The sequence below is a fragment of the Coturnix japonica genome, chromosome 2 (assembly GCF_054131305.1).
Source record: "Coturnix japonica strain WE chromosome 2, WE-NBRP24, whole genome shotgun sequence".
In the NCBI taxonomy this organism is placed as follows: Eukaryota; Metazoa; Chordata; class Aves; order Galliformes; family Phasianidae; genus Coturnix; species Coturnix japonica.
Window position 1 is genome coordinate 68,869,528 of NC_140664.1, and position 17,517 is coordinate 68,887,044.

The 17,517-nt window shown below is 40.2% G+C and overlaps 1 long non-coding RNA gene across 7 annotated transcripts in view; it reads right to left on the reverse strand.

Moving 5' to 3' along the window:
- Positions 1-1,091: 1,091 nt before the first annotated feature.
- Positions 1,092-17,517, reverse strand: part of LOC107309733 (uncharacterized) — a 237,197-nt gene continuing 220,771 nt past the window's right edge. For 4 of the 7 annotated variants that reach the window (XR_004306132.2, XR_014943530.1, XR_014943529.1 and 1 more), the window contains one exon: positions 2,567-3,081. This is a non-coding gene — a long non-coding RNA (uncharacterized LOC107309733). Of the gene's footprint in view, positions 3,082-17,517 lie in introns of all 7 variants that reach the window. The other 3 variants (XR_004306136.2, XR_014943536.1, XR_014943535.1) reach the window with 3 other exon arrangements.

Genomic DNA, 17,517 nt, shown 5'->3' on the forward strand with positions numbered 1-17,517 from the left:
TCATCTCCTCCTACAAATTTGTGTTCACGGTCAGGGTAAAAAAAAAAAAAAAAGAAAAAAAAAAAGAAAAAAAAAACCCAACAAACAGAACCCACAACCAGTGTTTCCATAATACAATCTACCTATCCTGGTAATCTAAAGAACAGCACAAAGAGCAGGACTGCAGCTGACTTGTGCTGGGACCAGGGAACCATGCCAGGCTGCCAGAAACAGGCAGCAATGCACACTGACTGGTGAAGGGCTGTCGATAAAAGCCATGTAAACATCTCCAGTCACAGCACAGGGAAAGGCTGGTCAAAGCAGGGTAAGCACCCCTGCAATCTCAGCGCTTAAGTGCTGTGGAGCCGCCAGCCCAGACCGAAAAACAACAGCAGGGGTCAGAAAGCTCCAGGCATATCCCTGCGGAGTAGGCAGCCCCGCACTGCAGCATTCCCTGCGCACCCCCAGGACCACGTTTGGCTGCAAGATGTTGTGCTAAGGCTTTTTTTGCACCATTCCTCAGCCAGAGAAGCCTTAATAAAAACCACACCTGATCGCAGTAGGTCTGCACTGGGGTGGTATTTCAACATCAAATCTGCAAAGCCAGAGCCGAGTTTTGGTGTGCTGGCTTTGTGCTTAATTTGACGCGTGCTTTTAAACACCTTGGTGCGGCTGGCCGGTCGCTCCTTCCCATGCCTCGTGGCACACAGCCTCCTTTGCAAGATGGAGACAGGAATGACATTTTCTAGGACAGATGGCTTGTCTGCATTTCTTCCGAAGGATTCACACTTCCACTCAGCGAACATGTGCCCTCTGACAAACCGATAATTCAGTCTTCACTTTTGCAGAGTGCAGCCAGTCTTATACATGTAATCCATCCAGCTCTGATTTACAAATGCAGCCGATTCATTAATCCATTTCACTCTCTTGTTCAAAGCAGGCTCGAGAACCAGGTTATGACTGCCTTCCTTTGCTTTGTGGCACATATCACACAGCTATTCTTGGAGAGATACAGTCCCTGACGTAACCACGGGTTCCTAATTACAAGGTGCTGACATTTTGCAGCTTTGAAGCTATGAGCTAAAAGCCACTCTTCCTCCTGCTCGCTTGCTTTAAAACAGTCTGAGTTAGAAGCACGGCAGTTTCAGAAAGGTGCAGGAGCAGTATACACTTCTTTTCAGAGCCTGCTGTCTTGCCAAGGTTGTTTTTCTTTAAGAAAGCACAAAACTACAGTATGGGAGTAATAAGACTCCTTTGCCCCCAGCACAAGAATGTTACCCAGCAGCTGGCTAAATATAATCCAACACACAGGGCAGCCTTTGTAGACAGGGTAACAAACAGTAGAAGGGCCAGACAGGCATCTTGCAGGGTAGCTCACCATGACTATTGGGAAATCCCCTCGTACGCATTTTAGGATGACATTATGGTCTACGGATTTGTATAAAAGGGAAAAAAAAAAAGGAAAAAATAAACCTCTTTCTCAGTAGGCAGCTGCTAAAAGCCACGCCAAGCCCTACTAGCTGACTGCAGTACTTGTTTTCCCTATTTTTGCATTGTTCAGACATGGGCAACCCGAGCTGCCAGCTGAACTCAGTATGCCAAGCACTGTGACAAGTGTCCCTGTTCTAAAAGCACAGTCTCCTCAATGCATGCGCAGAAATATAAACCAAACAGATAAACAAAAAGAGCCCAAGCCAATCAAATGACAATAACAAAAAAACAAACAAAAAAAAATAGGTGCATTTCAGAAAAATCTGTTGCTAACTGCTGTCTCTTTTCAATAGAGGAATAATCATTTTTAATCAGAAGCTGATTATAAAATTCTTAATCAAAAAAAAAAAAAAGAAAGAAAAAAGAAAAAAAAAGAGATATAATGCTGACTATAAATGCTCAGTTGAGCATTTAGCCATCCGATGACTGTGGTAGCCAGCTGGTCTAGAAGTCATCTGGGATGCATTTGTTTTGATTAGATTGATCACATTTCTATTTACAGCATAGAATTTTTTTTTGCCATACTGAATATAGCCGTGTTTATAAAGATTTTAAGATGGAGAAAATGACCCCTCCCTCCTTAGCTTCTATCAACACAGTGCAATAGATTCAGTGCTCCAAGGTGTTAAACAGAATCTGCTTTCACATTTCTTAGAAAAATTCTGCCTACATCTGCATTCACAAAGTGCCGCCTCACTCAGGAATTGGGTGTAGAACTAGAGCTGAAAATACAAGCTGCAATCAAGTCTGACCATCAAAGTGACAAGCTTCCTCAGTAAATTGGTCAGAAATGCCTTTCTTTCATGCCTGTACCTGCTCCCACACACATAAGCACACATACATAAGCACATACATACACAGCATGGCCGCTGTTTTCCCTGGGGATACTGCTGCAGCCACCTAGCTCATCAGTTCCCTCCCTGACAGCATCAGGAGTGCTGGAGCTACAATTCACAGTGCCTCCATCCATACATTTCTTCATTAATCACGCCATCCTCTCCACAGTGAGAATGCACAGAATCAGACAAACAGCATGCAGCGTTTCTTCTTCCACTGCATTTGCACACACTCTCTCTCTCTCTCTTCCTCCCATGGCTTTGCCTTAGCAGGCAGATACGACCAATACCTTGTTTATCCATCTCCAGCACAACGCTGAGGTGCAACTCGACTGCAGCTCTGTGGCTTTCCCCATCCTCCTTTGGAGCAGCAGTGGCTGGATTCTTGCTGCTGATGCCCTTGTTGAGGACTGGATTACTTTTCATCATATTTCTTTAAGCTTTTACCCACTCCACCCTACATTAATATCCCTCCTTTCTTTCCCCACCAAAAAAACATAAAAAAAGAAAATCCCCCCAAGCCACCCCACATCACAACCCTTTGCTTCCAGAACCAACAGAAAAATTGCGGCTCCATCGCTTCTCTTCCTTAGCGATGTACAGACGAGGGAGACTCGCATCAGCCAAGCTGGGGTGAAGCGCAGGCAGCGAGGCTGCAGCAGCAGCAGCAGAACCAGCAGCAGCCACCCAGGTAAATGCGAAAAAGCAGGCTGTGTCGCAGCGCCGTAGCTGTGAGGAAGGAATCTTGCTTCTTCTGAACAGTGCAGCTTCGTGCCTGCAGGAACGGAGAAGAGGGAAGACCCAGAATTAAAAATAGAAGCCAAAATAGTTAAAAAGAAATTATGACTATAATAAAGGGCTGTAACTTTATTTTCTGGGCTTTGGGGTTTTCCTAGGGGGGTGTCTTCCCCCCCCACCTTTCCCCAAAGTCTCCTGTGTTGCTGTATGTTACTGTCCAAGAGTAGAGTCACAAAGGCTCACCCTCCAAAGCGCAGCGAGACCAGCATCACATGAGAAACCACATGACGCACCCAAATCGGATGCTGATGCGGTCCACTATTTCACTCGGGGGGGAAAAATCTCGACCGAAACATGTCCCTCTCTAGCGGTTAGAAAGAATTTCCCTTTAAAAATAAAAAAATAAAAAAAAAAATCCAACAAAATAAATATCTCCCTATCTCTTGTCTTCTACACCAGTGCTCTGCAAGGCAAGAGAATGCTGTTCCGCAGACACTAGCTGGATGGCAGCAATATTACTTCCAGGCTACGTTATGCAAAGCTGATTCCACTTAAGTGAATTCCTGAAAAGCATACTCCATGTCTTCATAACATGAACAGGCTCTGAAAACCAGCTCCATTATCGTTCCCCACAATCTGTGCCCAAACCTGCGTTCTGAATAATTTATTGGAGACTAAAAAGCTGTTTGCCAAGACCGCTCCTTTTCTCACTCAGCCTCACACTCAAGACCGACTATGGTGAGGAACAGAGGGGGCATTCATCATTTCCAGAATCAGTGATTTTAGAGAAAGTGCCGTCCCACAAAATAATCACAAAAAAAGTGAGAAGAAAGGTTTTTTTTTTCCTCATTTATGGACATGAAGGGCTCTGCCTGGTTTGCAGTCAGTGACAGTGCTTTCCTAACATTGCTGACTCCAAAGCTTTCAGTCCAAGTCAATAAGCAAACAGTATTGCCTGCCAATCCCTGCAGAGGTGTTGTGCCACACTGCTAAATGTAGCCAAAGCTTGGCACCCCAGGCAGTCCCCAACAGGAGTGTACAGCTCCGCATTGCTGTCCTCTGTCAGGGCACTGAGCAGTTAACATCCTTGGCTGCTTCACCATCTTGCCTATAGGAGCGTGGGACTGAGGGACTGGTTAGCTTGACAAACGAACACATAAAAAGCTGACCTAGATGATCGATGGAATTGCTGCTGCATAGAGTTCTCATTCAAAAAACACAGATAGCAGTTTGTAACTTGTTTGGCTCCTAACATTTGCTCAAACGACAGAGCAGGTGGCACAGAGTCCTCCATCTCCTTTGTTTGCAAAACCCAGGCACCACTTTGCAATGCTATGCTCCCAGCAGTCTACACTGAAACTGTACACAGTGTCCAAGAAATGGAAAATGATAGCTGCCTTGAGTCCACACAGCTGTTTCACACAGGATCCCATTGCAAGCTCTGAAGTTTATGAAATGGAGATTAAGCACAGAATTCCCCAGAAGAGAGAGATGCCGGGCACTCAGGTAGGAAAGTGTGACAGGAGCAGAACCTGATGCTCTTTCATGATGATTTCAGTCTTACTAACCGCTCACACAATAGCAGATTGAAAAAATTTGCACAAGGCAGTTGATGCTTGTTCTCATTGGCTCCTACCAGAAAGGGGTTTTTCAATGGGCTGCACCTATGACGTAAATTACACATACAATCCAGTTACAGACTTTGCTCTCAGCAGGATGCTGATATTGAGGAGAGTCCCACAACCATATATACAGAAATCAAAGGGTTTCCATAGTCATCCTAGACACATGTGGTGTAACAGTATCAGTACAGTCAAGTCTTTGCTGGAAAACAGATATTGCCACACCCAAATTTAGACTATAGTTAATGGATACAATACTGTATTTTTGATGTAGTGTCAGCTAATCTGGAGAATAAAGGCTTTGGATAGTGTTTTCACAGTCTAAAAGATAAATATTACCAACATTACCAAGGCCGGGTCTGAGAGCAGCAAAGTATCTTCAGGCCTTTGGATTATAAGAAGCTGTCCTGGTGACCATGCTCATTGTTCTTAAACTATAGCAATTATAGCATCACCAGCAGATCAAAGGAGGTGATTCTGCCCTCATGAGACCCCAAGAAGGAGTACTGCATCCAATTCTAGGTCACCCAACACAAGGAGGACATGGAGCTGTTGAAGCAGGCCCAAAGGAGGACCACAAAGACTATCAGAGGGCTGAAGCTCCTCCCCGACAAATACAGGCTGTGAGTTGAGAATCTTCAGACCAGAATGGGGCCTACAGGAAAAAGGGTGAAGGACATTTAATAAGGGAATATAGCAACAGGGTAAGAGGAAACTGTTTAAATCTGGAAGATTTATTTAGACTAGATATTTGGAAGAAACTCTTTACTGTGAGGGTGGTGAGACACTGGGAAAAGCTGCCCAGAGAGGTTGTGGATGCCCTCTCCCTGGAGGGAGACCAGGCTGGAGAGGGCTTTGAGCAATGTGGTCTAGAGGCAGGTGTCCCTGCCTTTAGTAAGGGGGTGGAACTAGATGATCTTAAAGGTCCTTTCCAACCCAAATCACTCTATGATTCTATGACAGGATGTCTGAGAATGGATTCTTGTCCATTCTCATTAGTTTCTTAGACAGAGAATCATAGATTCAGAGGATGGCTTGGGTTGGAAGGGACCTCAAACAACAGGAGCTTTGTGAGGACTTCGTGAGCTGATCATTTTTTCCACTTAATATCAGTAGCTCATTTATTTATGCTTTCATAGAATCACAGGTATGTTGGTTATAAGGGTGTGCTGGAGGTCACTCAGTGAGCTCACTGATTGTAGCATGGCTATCGCCAATGTTACAGCAAGTCAGCCATGATTTCCCCAAGCCAAGTCCTGAAAACCCTTGGGGATGGAGACTACTTAACCTTTCTGGGTAATCTCTTCCAGTGCTGCGCCTCCTTCCTTGAGAAAATAGATGTGCAGGAAAAACATGTTCTTCCTCTGTTTCTTACATACAAAACCTTCACTGCACTTCTAGTGGGAAATACTGAGTTGCATCCACTTCCTAGATTTAACACTGAAGCAGGAGAGGAGAGGTGAAGGAGTCAAGGAATGAAGAGACTTTTCATTTCTTATTCAGTTTGCCAAGTGCTGCTCAAATTAGTAGCATCTCTAAATTGCTATCATGTGAGGACTGTTTAGATATATGGGTGCTTCCAGCTCAAGTATTAACCTAACAGCTAAGACAGCAACAAAAGCCATGACAAGTCACATTTTCTCATATGTATGATAGCTATGGGAAAGCAGGAAATAAAACAGAGCCCAGATGTATGCAGAACCTGAGCTGCTCTGGAGGCATTCAAGGCCAGGCTGAATGTGGCTCCGCGCAGCCTGGTCTAGCGATTGGCAACCCTACCCATAGCAGGGGGGTTGAATCTAGGTGACCTTTGAGGTCCTTTTCAACCACGGCCATTCTATGATTCCATGATACCCTGAGTAGTCAGAATTAAGGCTGAACCAACAGAAGCTGGAGTATGCTGGTTTACTCAGGATAAACAATACAGGATGCATTTTTTAAACAGACCTGAAAAAAGGGCTCTACAGAATTTATAAATGTTAAAAGTTTGTGAAAAACTTCCTATGTGGGTACATGATGTAGGTACCTTTAAATACAACCTAGAGATACTCATCTACCCTAGATGCAAATGAAGAGAAAGGGAAAGAAGGAAAAAGACAAGAATTACAAAGAGAAATACAAGTCATCATTTCTTTAGAAATGTAAAAGACTTAGATGAAGAAAAGCTCCCTGTGAAAGACTTCTCTAAGCACATAGAGCTGAAAAATCTAACCCTTACACTGAGATCCCTTCAGATAACCTCTCAGCTAAATTCTTTAATAACAGCATGGGTAACAAACTCTCCAAATCTCTAGAATATACAACTTCCTCAGTGCAATACTGTCAAATCTTGAAGTAATTCATAGGCAGACTAAAATTACCTGTCCAAAATGACCCCCTCAGTTGACTTCCACAGTATATATTCTCCCCTTCCATACAGTGAATGGAAAAGAAGGAAGTTGTGCACATTGAATACTGGGGTAAGAAGTTCTGAATGGCACCACTAGTGCCAGGGGAAGATACGGAAAGATCTGGGCTTATTTTGGATGCTATTTTGACACAGGTAATCAACAGAATTTTTCCCTACAGCTGTTTGCTGCCAGCATTTGCAGATCTGTTCTCAAACACTTCATCACTCTGTTTCGTACTAGTGCAGGCAATTAGAATTAGATTTATATGTAAGAAGACCAAAATAAGAACAGCTCATGACCCCAGTGACCTGGACAAGCTTGAGAAGTGGGCTCATGTGAACCAAATAAGATTGAACTAGGTGAAGTGAAGAGTGCTACACTTGGTTTGGGACAATTCCAGATATGTCTACAGTACCGGAAAAGAACTCATTGTGAATAGCCCTGCAGAGAAGCAGTTGGAGATTCTGGCAAACAAAAAGCTGGATATGATCCAGCAGTGTGCTCTTGCAGACCAGAAGGCCACTTGTATACTGGCTGCATCAAAAGAGGGGTGGCCAGCAGGGAGAGAGGTGTTTGTCCCCCTCTCTCTGTTCTCATGAGGCCCTGCCAGGAGTACTGCACCCAGGTCCAAGGACCCCAGCACAAAAAAGATGTGAAACTGTTGAATCGGGTCCAGAAGAGGGACCCACAGATCATCCACAAAGATGACCAGAAGGCTGAAGCAAATCCGGTATGGAGACAGACTGAGACAGCTGGATTTGTTCAACTTAAAGAAGTCTTTGGGGAGACCTAACTGCAGCCTTCCAGTACTTGAGGGGAGTTTATTATCAGGAGTGAGACTGCCTTTTCACCTGGACAGACAGTGACAGGACAAGGGGGAATGGTTTTAAATTAAAAGAGGGGAGATTTATATTAGAGGTTAAAAAGAAATTGTTTACTCAGATGGTGGTGAGGTGCTGGCACAGGCTGGTCAGAGAAGCTGTAGGTATCCCATCCCAGGAAGTGTTCACAGTCAGGTTGGATGGGACTCTGAGCAGCCCCTGATCTAGTGGGTGGCAACTGCACCCAGGGCAGAGTGAACGGAACTAGATGATCTGTAAGGTCTCTTCCAACCAAAGTTCTTCTACGATTCCTTAAAGGCTACTGAATGCTGGGGAATGATTTTCAAGTGCTTTTCAACCAGATTTGGAATGCTTCTTTGCATGGCTAATTATCCGCTTGGTACAGTACTCCACTATATTATAGACCCCCATGAGTCTAAGATTCATTGAATTTCACTGAAAATGAAACACTGGATCCTGACTGAGAGTTGCACTGCTAAAGGGATCAAAACCTAAAGTGTTAGCAACCAGATAGTTACCCAATTACCTTTTGAGCACCCTCTCTACACTTTGTGAAAAGTCCCCTTTGGGGACATCCTTGTGTCAAACCAAGCAGAGCTTTACACTGGTTGAGTACAGTGCTGGCACTGCATAAACCAGGCAGAAGTAGCTGGACTTAAACAAGAATCTGGCCAGTGGTTTCACAAATCATTAGCTTCTCATGTATTGCACCTAAAAACTGCCACTGCTGTGTAGGACTAAACAGTGCTGCTCAGGAAGCAGGAACTGAAAAACAGAAATATTGTAACTTCAGTTGAAGCAGTATGTCACCAATAATGTGCATATCAGTAAAATAGTGTTGCTAATTTTGACAGAAAAATACACTTGCTAAATTCTGCAGGGAATGGTCCATTTGATGATTCTCAGCAAGTATTAGGGCGTGGGGTTTGTTTTTCAATGACCTCTCACTTCAGAATCTGCAGCTGGAGAAAACATTATCATTAGGCTTGAGGTTTCAACCCTAAAGCCAGGCAAGACTTGATGTTTCACTGAACTCAAAACCTCAGACTCAAACTCAAATGTGCAAACTTCATGGACTCGAACCAGAACAAACACTTGCTAGACCCATGTGAACAAAAACTACAGAGCTGCACATAGGTTTAAGTACTGAGACATGATGGCTACTGGGCAAGGTATGAAGTACTCCATGCTCTTTTGAAGTGCCCTACTAAATACTGGTAGATTTTTAGTGACCACAGAGCATGTCTAGACACACACTGCCATAGCTTAGAGATGCTCAAGTCAACTTTAATTGAGAGCTCAATTGCCAGAAACATTTTCTCTGCACTTCACAGAGATGTAGAGTAAAATATCCCACAGTTCTGTGAGGACACAGTTAAACTTCTTTCGTAATTAACAGGTCTCTTCAAACCCATCTTCTGATGGCACCTGGAATACCAATCTAGCTACTGTCTCATAACAAAAATATGTTTTGGTTGTCCATTCAAGCAAGAAATAGGTACAAATACATCTTTTGGTAATTTTCAGTAGAATATGCCAGGATGTGTCTAGCATACCATAGCAAATGCATTTAAAAACAATAGGGAAAGGTTTCTTCTGCATTTTCAGCACAGACCTTCATCACAAGAAACTGCTGAAGTAGACAAGAGATCTCATTCTTATCTGGAATCAGATTTTAATTGACTGATTATTCAACACTACTCCTTGAAAAAATTCCCCCATTATTTCTGGGATGTATGATAGACTGGTTATTGCAATTATCCTACCGTCTCAACGTTCAACTATGCCACATAATAGCACTGACCGTATTTGTGAGCTGTTTAATCATAATATTCTGTTCCTTGTGTTAATACCTGCTACTGAAATTGAAGTTCACCTAGTACAAATATTGTGTACTTTATCTAAACTTCATGGTTCCACAAGCATTACAATGGGTAAATTTATCTGGAATATACACAGACAAGAAGCAGAAAAGAGATCCACATAAAGCTAAAAATGCTATATTTATACATTTGAATGATGTTTTCACAGTATTGAACCACATTTCATCATTAGAAAATATATCTAAGCAATTTGAAGGGCTGAGGCTCTGCATCTTAAAGTGCTGTGCTTTTGGATCTCTGTAAACTGTTTGTGTGATAAAGACTGCAGTGGCAGTCCTGGAGTAGAGCAGAAATGTGGGAATTCAACAGGACAGAATATAGATCTAAATGCATCAAAATGATAATCACCCAAAAATACATACATGATTTTCTCTGCATTTATAGAAGTTTCCTAAGGTTAATATTTCCATTATTATTTTGACTTAGTAAAAATTGTTTCTTCCATTTCACTTAGCCCTCGGGCTAAACTGTTCTTATGGTTGAAAAGCAACTGCCATGATGCATATTCTAGCGTGAAAGGGGTCAGGCTCTACGATCCTGTAGGGTACTGTAATTATGGTTAGGATGTAAAAAGAAAATAAAATTTGTATAGAGAATTTGGAACTGCATTAAAACACACATAATGAACAAACAACTTACTGAAAAATATTAACACTCTATGTTCCTCTTTGTTCAACCTGTATTCTTGTTGCTCCCTTATTTCCTGAAAGCGTAAAATAACACTGAATTGACAAAACTGTGGAATATTCAATAGCTACAAAACACATCACTTGACCTACACCACCCAAGAACAGAACTAAGTAACTGGGCTCCAAGTCATCCATTAGATTTGTATTCCCTTTATGTCACAATTTCATTTTGACTCCTAAACTTAAATGCCTTGTTTAGTAAACTCGCACATTAGAATGAGAATCTAGTCTGAACACACAAATACATAATTTAAATATTCTAATTTCCTTGTAAAGTCATACAGCTACTTGTATTGGGTTAATGAACATGGAATACTACAAAAGATGTCAGAAGACAAGCAAATTGCGTTATCTTTGGTTCTTCATGCAAACAAATCTCTAAATTCTAACGTGTTTTACAAACCCAAGAAAAACTGTGATGAAGAGGCTGCACAGAGATCAGTCAGAACTGCACATGCAGTGGTTAGAAGTATATGAAGGGTAAAGAATCGTATGCCAAATTAGTATCATACCCATAATAAATTAAATAAACAATGAAGTTTTGTGATTATAAATCATGCTACAGAGGGAAAAGCATACAGAAACATCACAATCAGCTCCTTGGTGAAACTGCTGATAATGCAGTTAATGTTTGGTCTTGGGCAAGGGACTGATTTCCTTTTGTTGGCTGCCCAGTTTTAGATGGGTACTTGACATAAAACACATTAAAAGTTCAAAGTGGAAGAACTATGTTTTTTCACCTGTGCGTGGTTTCAGCTTAGGCTTCTGCATTACTGTCAGGAAGTCAGTTTTTCCATGCTTGTTACTGTAAACAAAGATTCTATGGCAAATCTCCAAAAGTGATAGGTTAAGGACCAAACTGCAGGAATGACAAGGTACTTCCAGAAACTGAAGGCAACGCATAAAAATGAGAATGACTGTGTATTTAGACTGCATTTGGTGTGCTTATTACACATGCAAATATACCTTAGCATACATATATGCAGTGTGTTGAAACAGTGAGTGAATAGGCAGGGGAAAAAAACAACAGCATCACTTATTATTAGCACTGCTTCCCACTGTGTTTTAATGACTGCTTATATGTATCAAAACTCAGTCTAAGCTCCGCTTGGTTTTATTTTACCTTTTTTTAAAAAAAAAACTTACAGCAAAATAACATGCTCCCAAGAAGAGTCCTTCTCCTCAGACAGTAACATTTCTTTGTAAAGACAATACCACTTCCAAGACTAGCAGCCAGAAACTAAAATTTGAGAAGCATTTATCTTGTACATAGTGGAGTTACATTTTGCTGCTCCTCGGATACGAATCCAAATTTACCAATGCTGTAATTTCATAAAATTATTATTGTTTTCCAGATTTGAATCTCCTTTGGAAAGCTGAAGGGTTTTGTTGTTTTTTTAGTGAACATAATCTACCCCCTTCTGCCCCTGTGCAAGGCTTACAACAACTACACACTCTTTCTAAATGTGCATTTTCCTCTCTGGGACCCTGTTCTGAGGTTCTGCATCAACAACTGAAACCAATGGATATTGTGCCACATAGCTCCATGCAGCAGTACCATGTAGTGTATCCCACATTGAAAACAGCAAACAAGTGGAGACTGCACTACTGTATCTATACTTCAGCTTTGTGCTTGTAAAAATGGGGATAATATCTGCCCTTCATTTTATGGGAATGCGACAAAGATTAATCAGATTGTGGATCAGTAAGATAATACACACATTAACTGATGACAAAATAGATTTCTCTTTGGAGTGGAGACCTAAAAAAACAGCAAAAAACAAAACAAAACAAAACAAAAAACAAACAAAAAAACCCTCAAAAACAAACAAACAAAAAACAACAAACAAAACAAGAACAGACAAAAAGCACCCTAAAATTTGATGTATGTAGGCTCACGTACAAAGCACTTACATTCTACCATCTTCAGTATGAAAAAAGCACATCCATTAATAGTCTTTGCTGGTTAAGACTTGCTGTCTGAATTAGGTCTGCAGTATCCAGAGTACAGATGTTATGTTGGCTGAGCAACATAAAAGTCTCAGATGTGTGTTATTAATTTGTGAAATGCAGATGTTTAATTGTCAACAAATTGTGAGTAATTATCAACAAATTGTGAGAAACTGAGGAGCTCTAAAAATTATTATGGCCAACCATGTTTCCTGGTCTTACAGGTAGCAACAATAAAATATTTGGTTTATCTTCTGCTCTCAAATGCCATTTAAAAGTTGATTCAATTCCTTCAACTCAGATATCTGTAACTAGATTCAGCTTTGGAATATTTGTCTTCCTTCATCATTAGCATCCTATCCTGTGCTTTCAAGCATTTCAAAACATCAGAAAACAAATCCTTCTGAATTACCAGGAAAATATATGAAAACAAAATCCATAAAACAGTCTAGAAAAAGAGATTTGAACCTAACAAATAGGTTCTACATTGCCAGTATTGTTTAGTACTTCCATGTTAAAAACAGTATAGGATATTGCTAAAATACATTTTAACCAAGATAACCTCTACTGTAGGTTTAACAATAAATGAAGCTGATTACTCACCCATGCTATCAGTCCACATACCTTCCTCATTGCTAATGAAGACCAACCTTCCAGATTTAGCACAGAGGAATTCCTTCCACAAACACCAACACTCTTTAGCAATGTGAACGACAAAGTAACCTCCACCTGTAAGGCTATACATTTAACAATGAGATCTGTGTCCACTGCTAATGAAGCTTCTTTTGTTAAGCCCGAACAAGGCTTACATAAGGTCTATATAAATAACAGTGCAGGTTAGGAAGCTTTCAACATCTACAGGCTCCTCCTAACAGCCTGGCCTTACTGTTCTGCAGTGGTCAACCCCCACAACAAGATATGTACCAAAACCTGGTTGTACACATAACTTGACTGAAAACAAGCAGAAAGTAAATTCCTGTAAGAACAAAATGAGAACAACAGGACACCTGAAAGTGTATCCTTTGTTTCATGCATTACTAGTGGTTATGATTCTCTGTCCACAGGACCTAAATTACAGCTTTCTATCCCAAACTACAGAGGGTGATCTCCATGAAGGTGAGATTGTTTTTATTCCTAACCTATTTCTTGACTCAACTACCTTCCCTGCCTTACTTCAATAAAAAGCCTTATTTGTGAGTGCACTTTTCCAACAAAGCATATTAACATTTTCCCTTTCATTCAACAAAATATTTCTTCAGACTTAAATGGATTCTAACTTCATATAAAGTAAAAACTAGATAAATGCAATGCAAGTGTATTTTTGTTTATACTGAAAGCAATTATTTGCCATGCTGTTGTTGCACCCTGTTTCCCAACTTCTGATAAAATGAAGAGGCATTTGCCAGGACATGAAAACTTCTTCCAAACAAGATAATCATGATGGAGATACCAGCCTGGGAGGAGACACAGTTTTCTCAAAATTAGTAACAGATTTTTTCCCTTCCTAGAACTACTCTTTGCTGTACATACATATGTACATATATTTATTTATTTATTTTAAACAAATGGGGAGAACAAGTGGCATGCTCACATTCACTGCAGATCAGCTCACAGCCAGACCATAGCATCCTAACGCCATCCCCTTGCATTAGGGTAACCATTTTTAAATGAATACTTCAGGTGCTGAGAGTCTGACTATAAGCTGCAACAAAATTCAAATAGATAGATTTACACATATGCATATATGTAGCATGGATGTCCATGTGCTTCAGCTAGCCTGAGAGCCTTCTGCTTCCATAAGTTCTACCTTCTTGCCTCAGTGCTGTACAGACCCTTCTCCAGCACAAGCAAAAGCTTCTCCCAGCTGATAGGACAAAGTGACTTATGTCTATATAAACACAAGTTATTGTCCTCTCAGTATCATATGACAATAATCAAATTAACTGCAAAAAACATATCCACCAGTCTTTTCATGCTTTAGTTCTTCAAGCCAAATGGTGTTCCTTATAAAATACATTTTTATTCCTTGGATTACAGTTTCGTGCCAAAAGGAGAAATAGCCTCAAGAAAGAAGACTGCCATCTGCATCATCCTTACAAAATTCTTAATCCTTACAGCAATGCCTTAAACCTCAGTTATTGGGGCTGGTAAATACAGATATTATCCCTAGCTAACTTGGAAAAAGCAACAGATAAGAGATACCAGAAGCACTGAGAAGCACAGTTCCATGACTTGGATAAACACAAACAGCCAAATACATTTCCTATTGGCCCACATATTAAAAATTTTAATGAAGAATTAATTGTGCACTATTCTTAATATATTAAAAATGGAGAAGTAAACTGTCATAAAATTTCTCAAAAAACAAACAAACAAACAAAAAAACAACATAAAACAAGAAATAATCTAATAAACTTTTATAAATCATTTACTTCTAATCTACTGTTACAGACAATTTCATTTACTGATCACACTTGTTAAAGGGAAGAATTAAGGCTGGCTGAGCACCTTGAGAACACATTCACCCGCATTTCCCATATTTGGGTTCATTTAGATTAAGCCTTTCTGCTGAATTTGCTTGGTTTCCAATCACATCTGAGGAACAGTCACCATTTTAATGTTCAAACCTTTATATCATTAATTAACCCCAAGATTAACCACATTTTAAAGAACTTATGAAATGACATTGTAAAACATGAGTATAACCCAAGAAACAGAAGTTTGCAAAGCTTCAAAAGAATGAGGTAACCAGAGCAAGGTAACCAGAAGCAATTATGTTAAAAATGACTGTTCCAGGAAAACATAAAGGACAGCATTTTCTGCTTGGAAAACAGAAACCAGAGGGACACTACACAGAGATAAATATACCACATTTTATGCAGGAGACAGCAAAATCCTTCCACAACTGCATACTTTTAAACTTTGCATGTCTTTGGCCCAATCCGTTTCTTGGAAAACTGGTGTTTCTTCACGAATAAAGAAGTACTTCAGAGAGTAAAGCATAGATCTTCTACTAGCATATGATCTTCTCTCCCTCAACCCCTTTTTCCTTTTTTTGAGGTTTGGACAAAGTTTAAAAATACTGAGGCATCCTGGCTTGCTTTGTGCAGAGGGTGCCTTCTGGGAGCAAAGCCCACTCATGCCTATTCTGCTTCCTTCAGCTACATCTACAGTGGCTGAATTGGATCCACTGGCTACAGAATCTGTAGAAAATAACTGTACTTATTTACTTATATCCTAAATAGTCATCGTCATCTGGTATCAACACATACCCTTGTGTGCATGTAGAATTTATACCATATTGTGCGTGTACTAAATATTTCTTTATATTCGTTTCTGGTTTTAGGATACATCCATTCAAAGGTCTCTTTTTCAAGATCAAAAATAAATTGAAATTATACATAAAGAAGGAAAGAAAAAAAAAATAGTCTGAATTAATTCTACCTAAGAAAAGATTTTAGAAGGGGATACATGTGTTCCTGCTGAATGAGAGGCAGTACAGCATTCAGCCGTAATTTGAATCTATATTATATTTAATAAAACCACCAAGTGTGTTCTCTTGTCCTAGTAAAACAGCATTCTACCTTACCAGGTCTGAATAATTTGTATAAAATTGATTGCTGCAGTTCTTAGTAAGAGCTCTAATTGCATTCCTGGTATAACTTAAAATGATAACCTTATCTTAATTAGTAGCATGCTACAGAAATGCTTCTGAAAGCCACGGAGGATTAACCTGCATTTTTAAACAGAAGCCCCAGGGCTTTTTTTTTTTTTTTTTTTTTTTTTCCTTCCCTTTAATTTAATCTCAAATGTATGAGCTAGTGCTAACTTATCATAAGGGAAAAAGTAAAATAATCACATTGAGAGAAAATAACCCTGCTGCCACCATCTCTGGCCAGTGCAAGTTTCCATGCATAGGCTGATTTCTACACACAAGTGTGCACACATGCATGTCTGCTACTTGAGGGGCTCCTCTACTCACAGCCCAAAGAATGTGTTTACACAAAAGATATATTTCTTATATGTCTCCAGCACATGGCACATTCATCTCATCTCATGGAGAATTTTCCATGCCACCACAGAGCCTTGTGTAGGTCTGAAGTGGGCCAAGCAGGCAGGGGCTAAGACAAAGGAAACTCTGTCCTTTTGATAAGCAGGGTATCACAATGATAAATCACCAGCTCTGGTAGTCATGGTGGAAGAAAAAATAATAATATTTTAACATTTATTTAAAATTTAAAAAAGAAAGCTACCACACCACCAACAATGAAAAAAACTATAACATGCCACCATGTCAGAAGAAAACTAACCGAAAAACATTTACACAAAGTGCTGCAGACAACCCACTAAAAAGATCTCTGATGACAGAACCAGTAGTAACTCCAGATCTGCCACTACAACTGCCTGCAGAGCTCATCAGCCAGCCAGATGTAGATGCGACTTTTAGAAGTGTGCACTTCACAACATGGTGAAGGAATACTGCTGTACTGTCAGGATCAGAAAAAATAACATTAGGAAAGTTTGGCAGCGAGCTACTAAAAACCCTTCATGCAAATTCTTTTTTTTTCTTGGACAAGTTTTCATTTGCTTTCTTGCTATGTATAAGCATATCTTTATTGTTGTTCTGTCAAAAAGTGACTCTGCTTTTTAGCTTAATAAACAATTATTAATCAGTTTTACTGGGTTAATAATGAGCCCAAGAGTAGCTGTGTAGCATGTCTGCCTTCAGGAAGCAATACTGGGACAGGCAGTTTGAACAACTGAACAAATGCTTTGAACTCTTGTGACATACTTCATATTGTTTGCATTATGGTTTAGCTCAAAATTAAGAGTCCATCTCAATCCCCCCAAAATAAACAAACAAAATAAACAAACAAACAAAAAAACAGTAGTAATTTCTTTATTTCTGCTGCTCCCACAGCATAGGCATGCACCTATAGCAAGCTACCAAGCAGTAAGGCCGAACACATGGGTGCTAATGTATTATTTTTTTGACTACATCTATTTCAAATTAATTTTTATTTCTAGCCACTTCACACCAGAAAACACACTAACTTTTTAACCAAGGTCACCAGCTATACTGCAGGCCCCATAAGG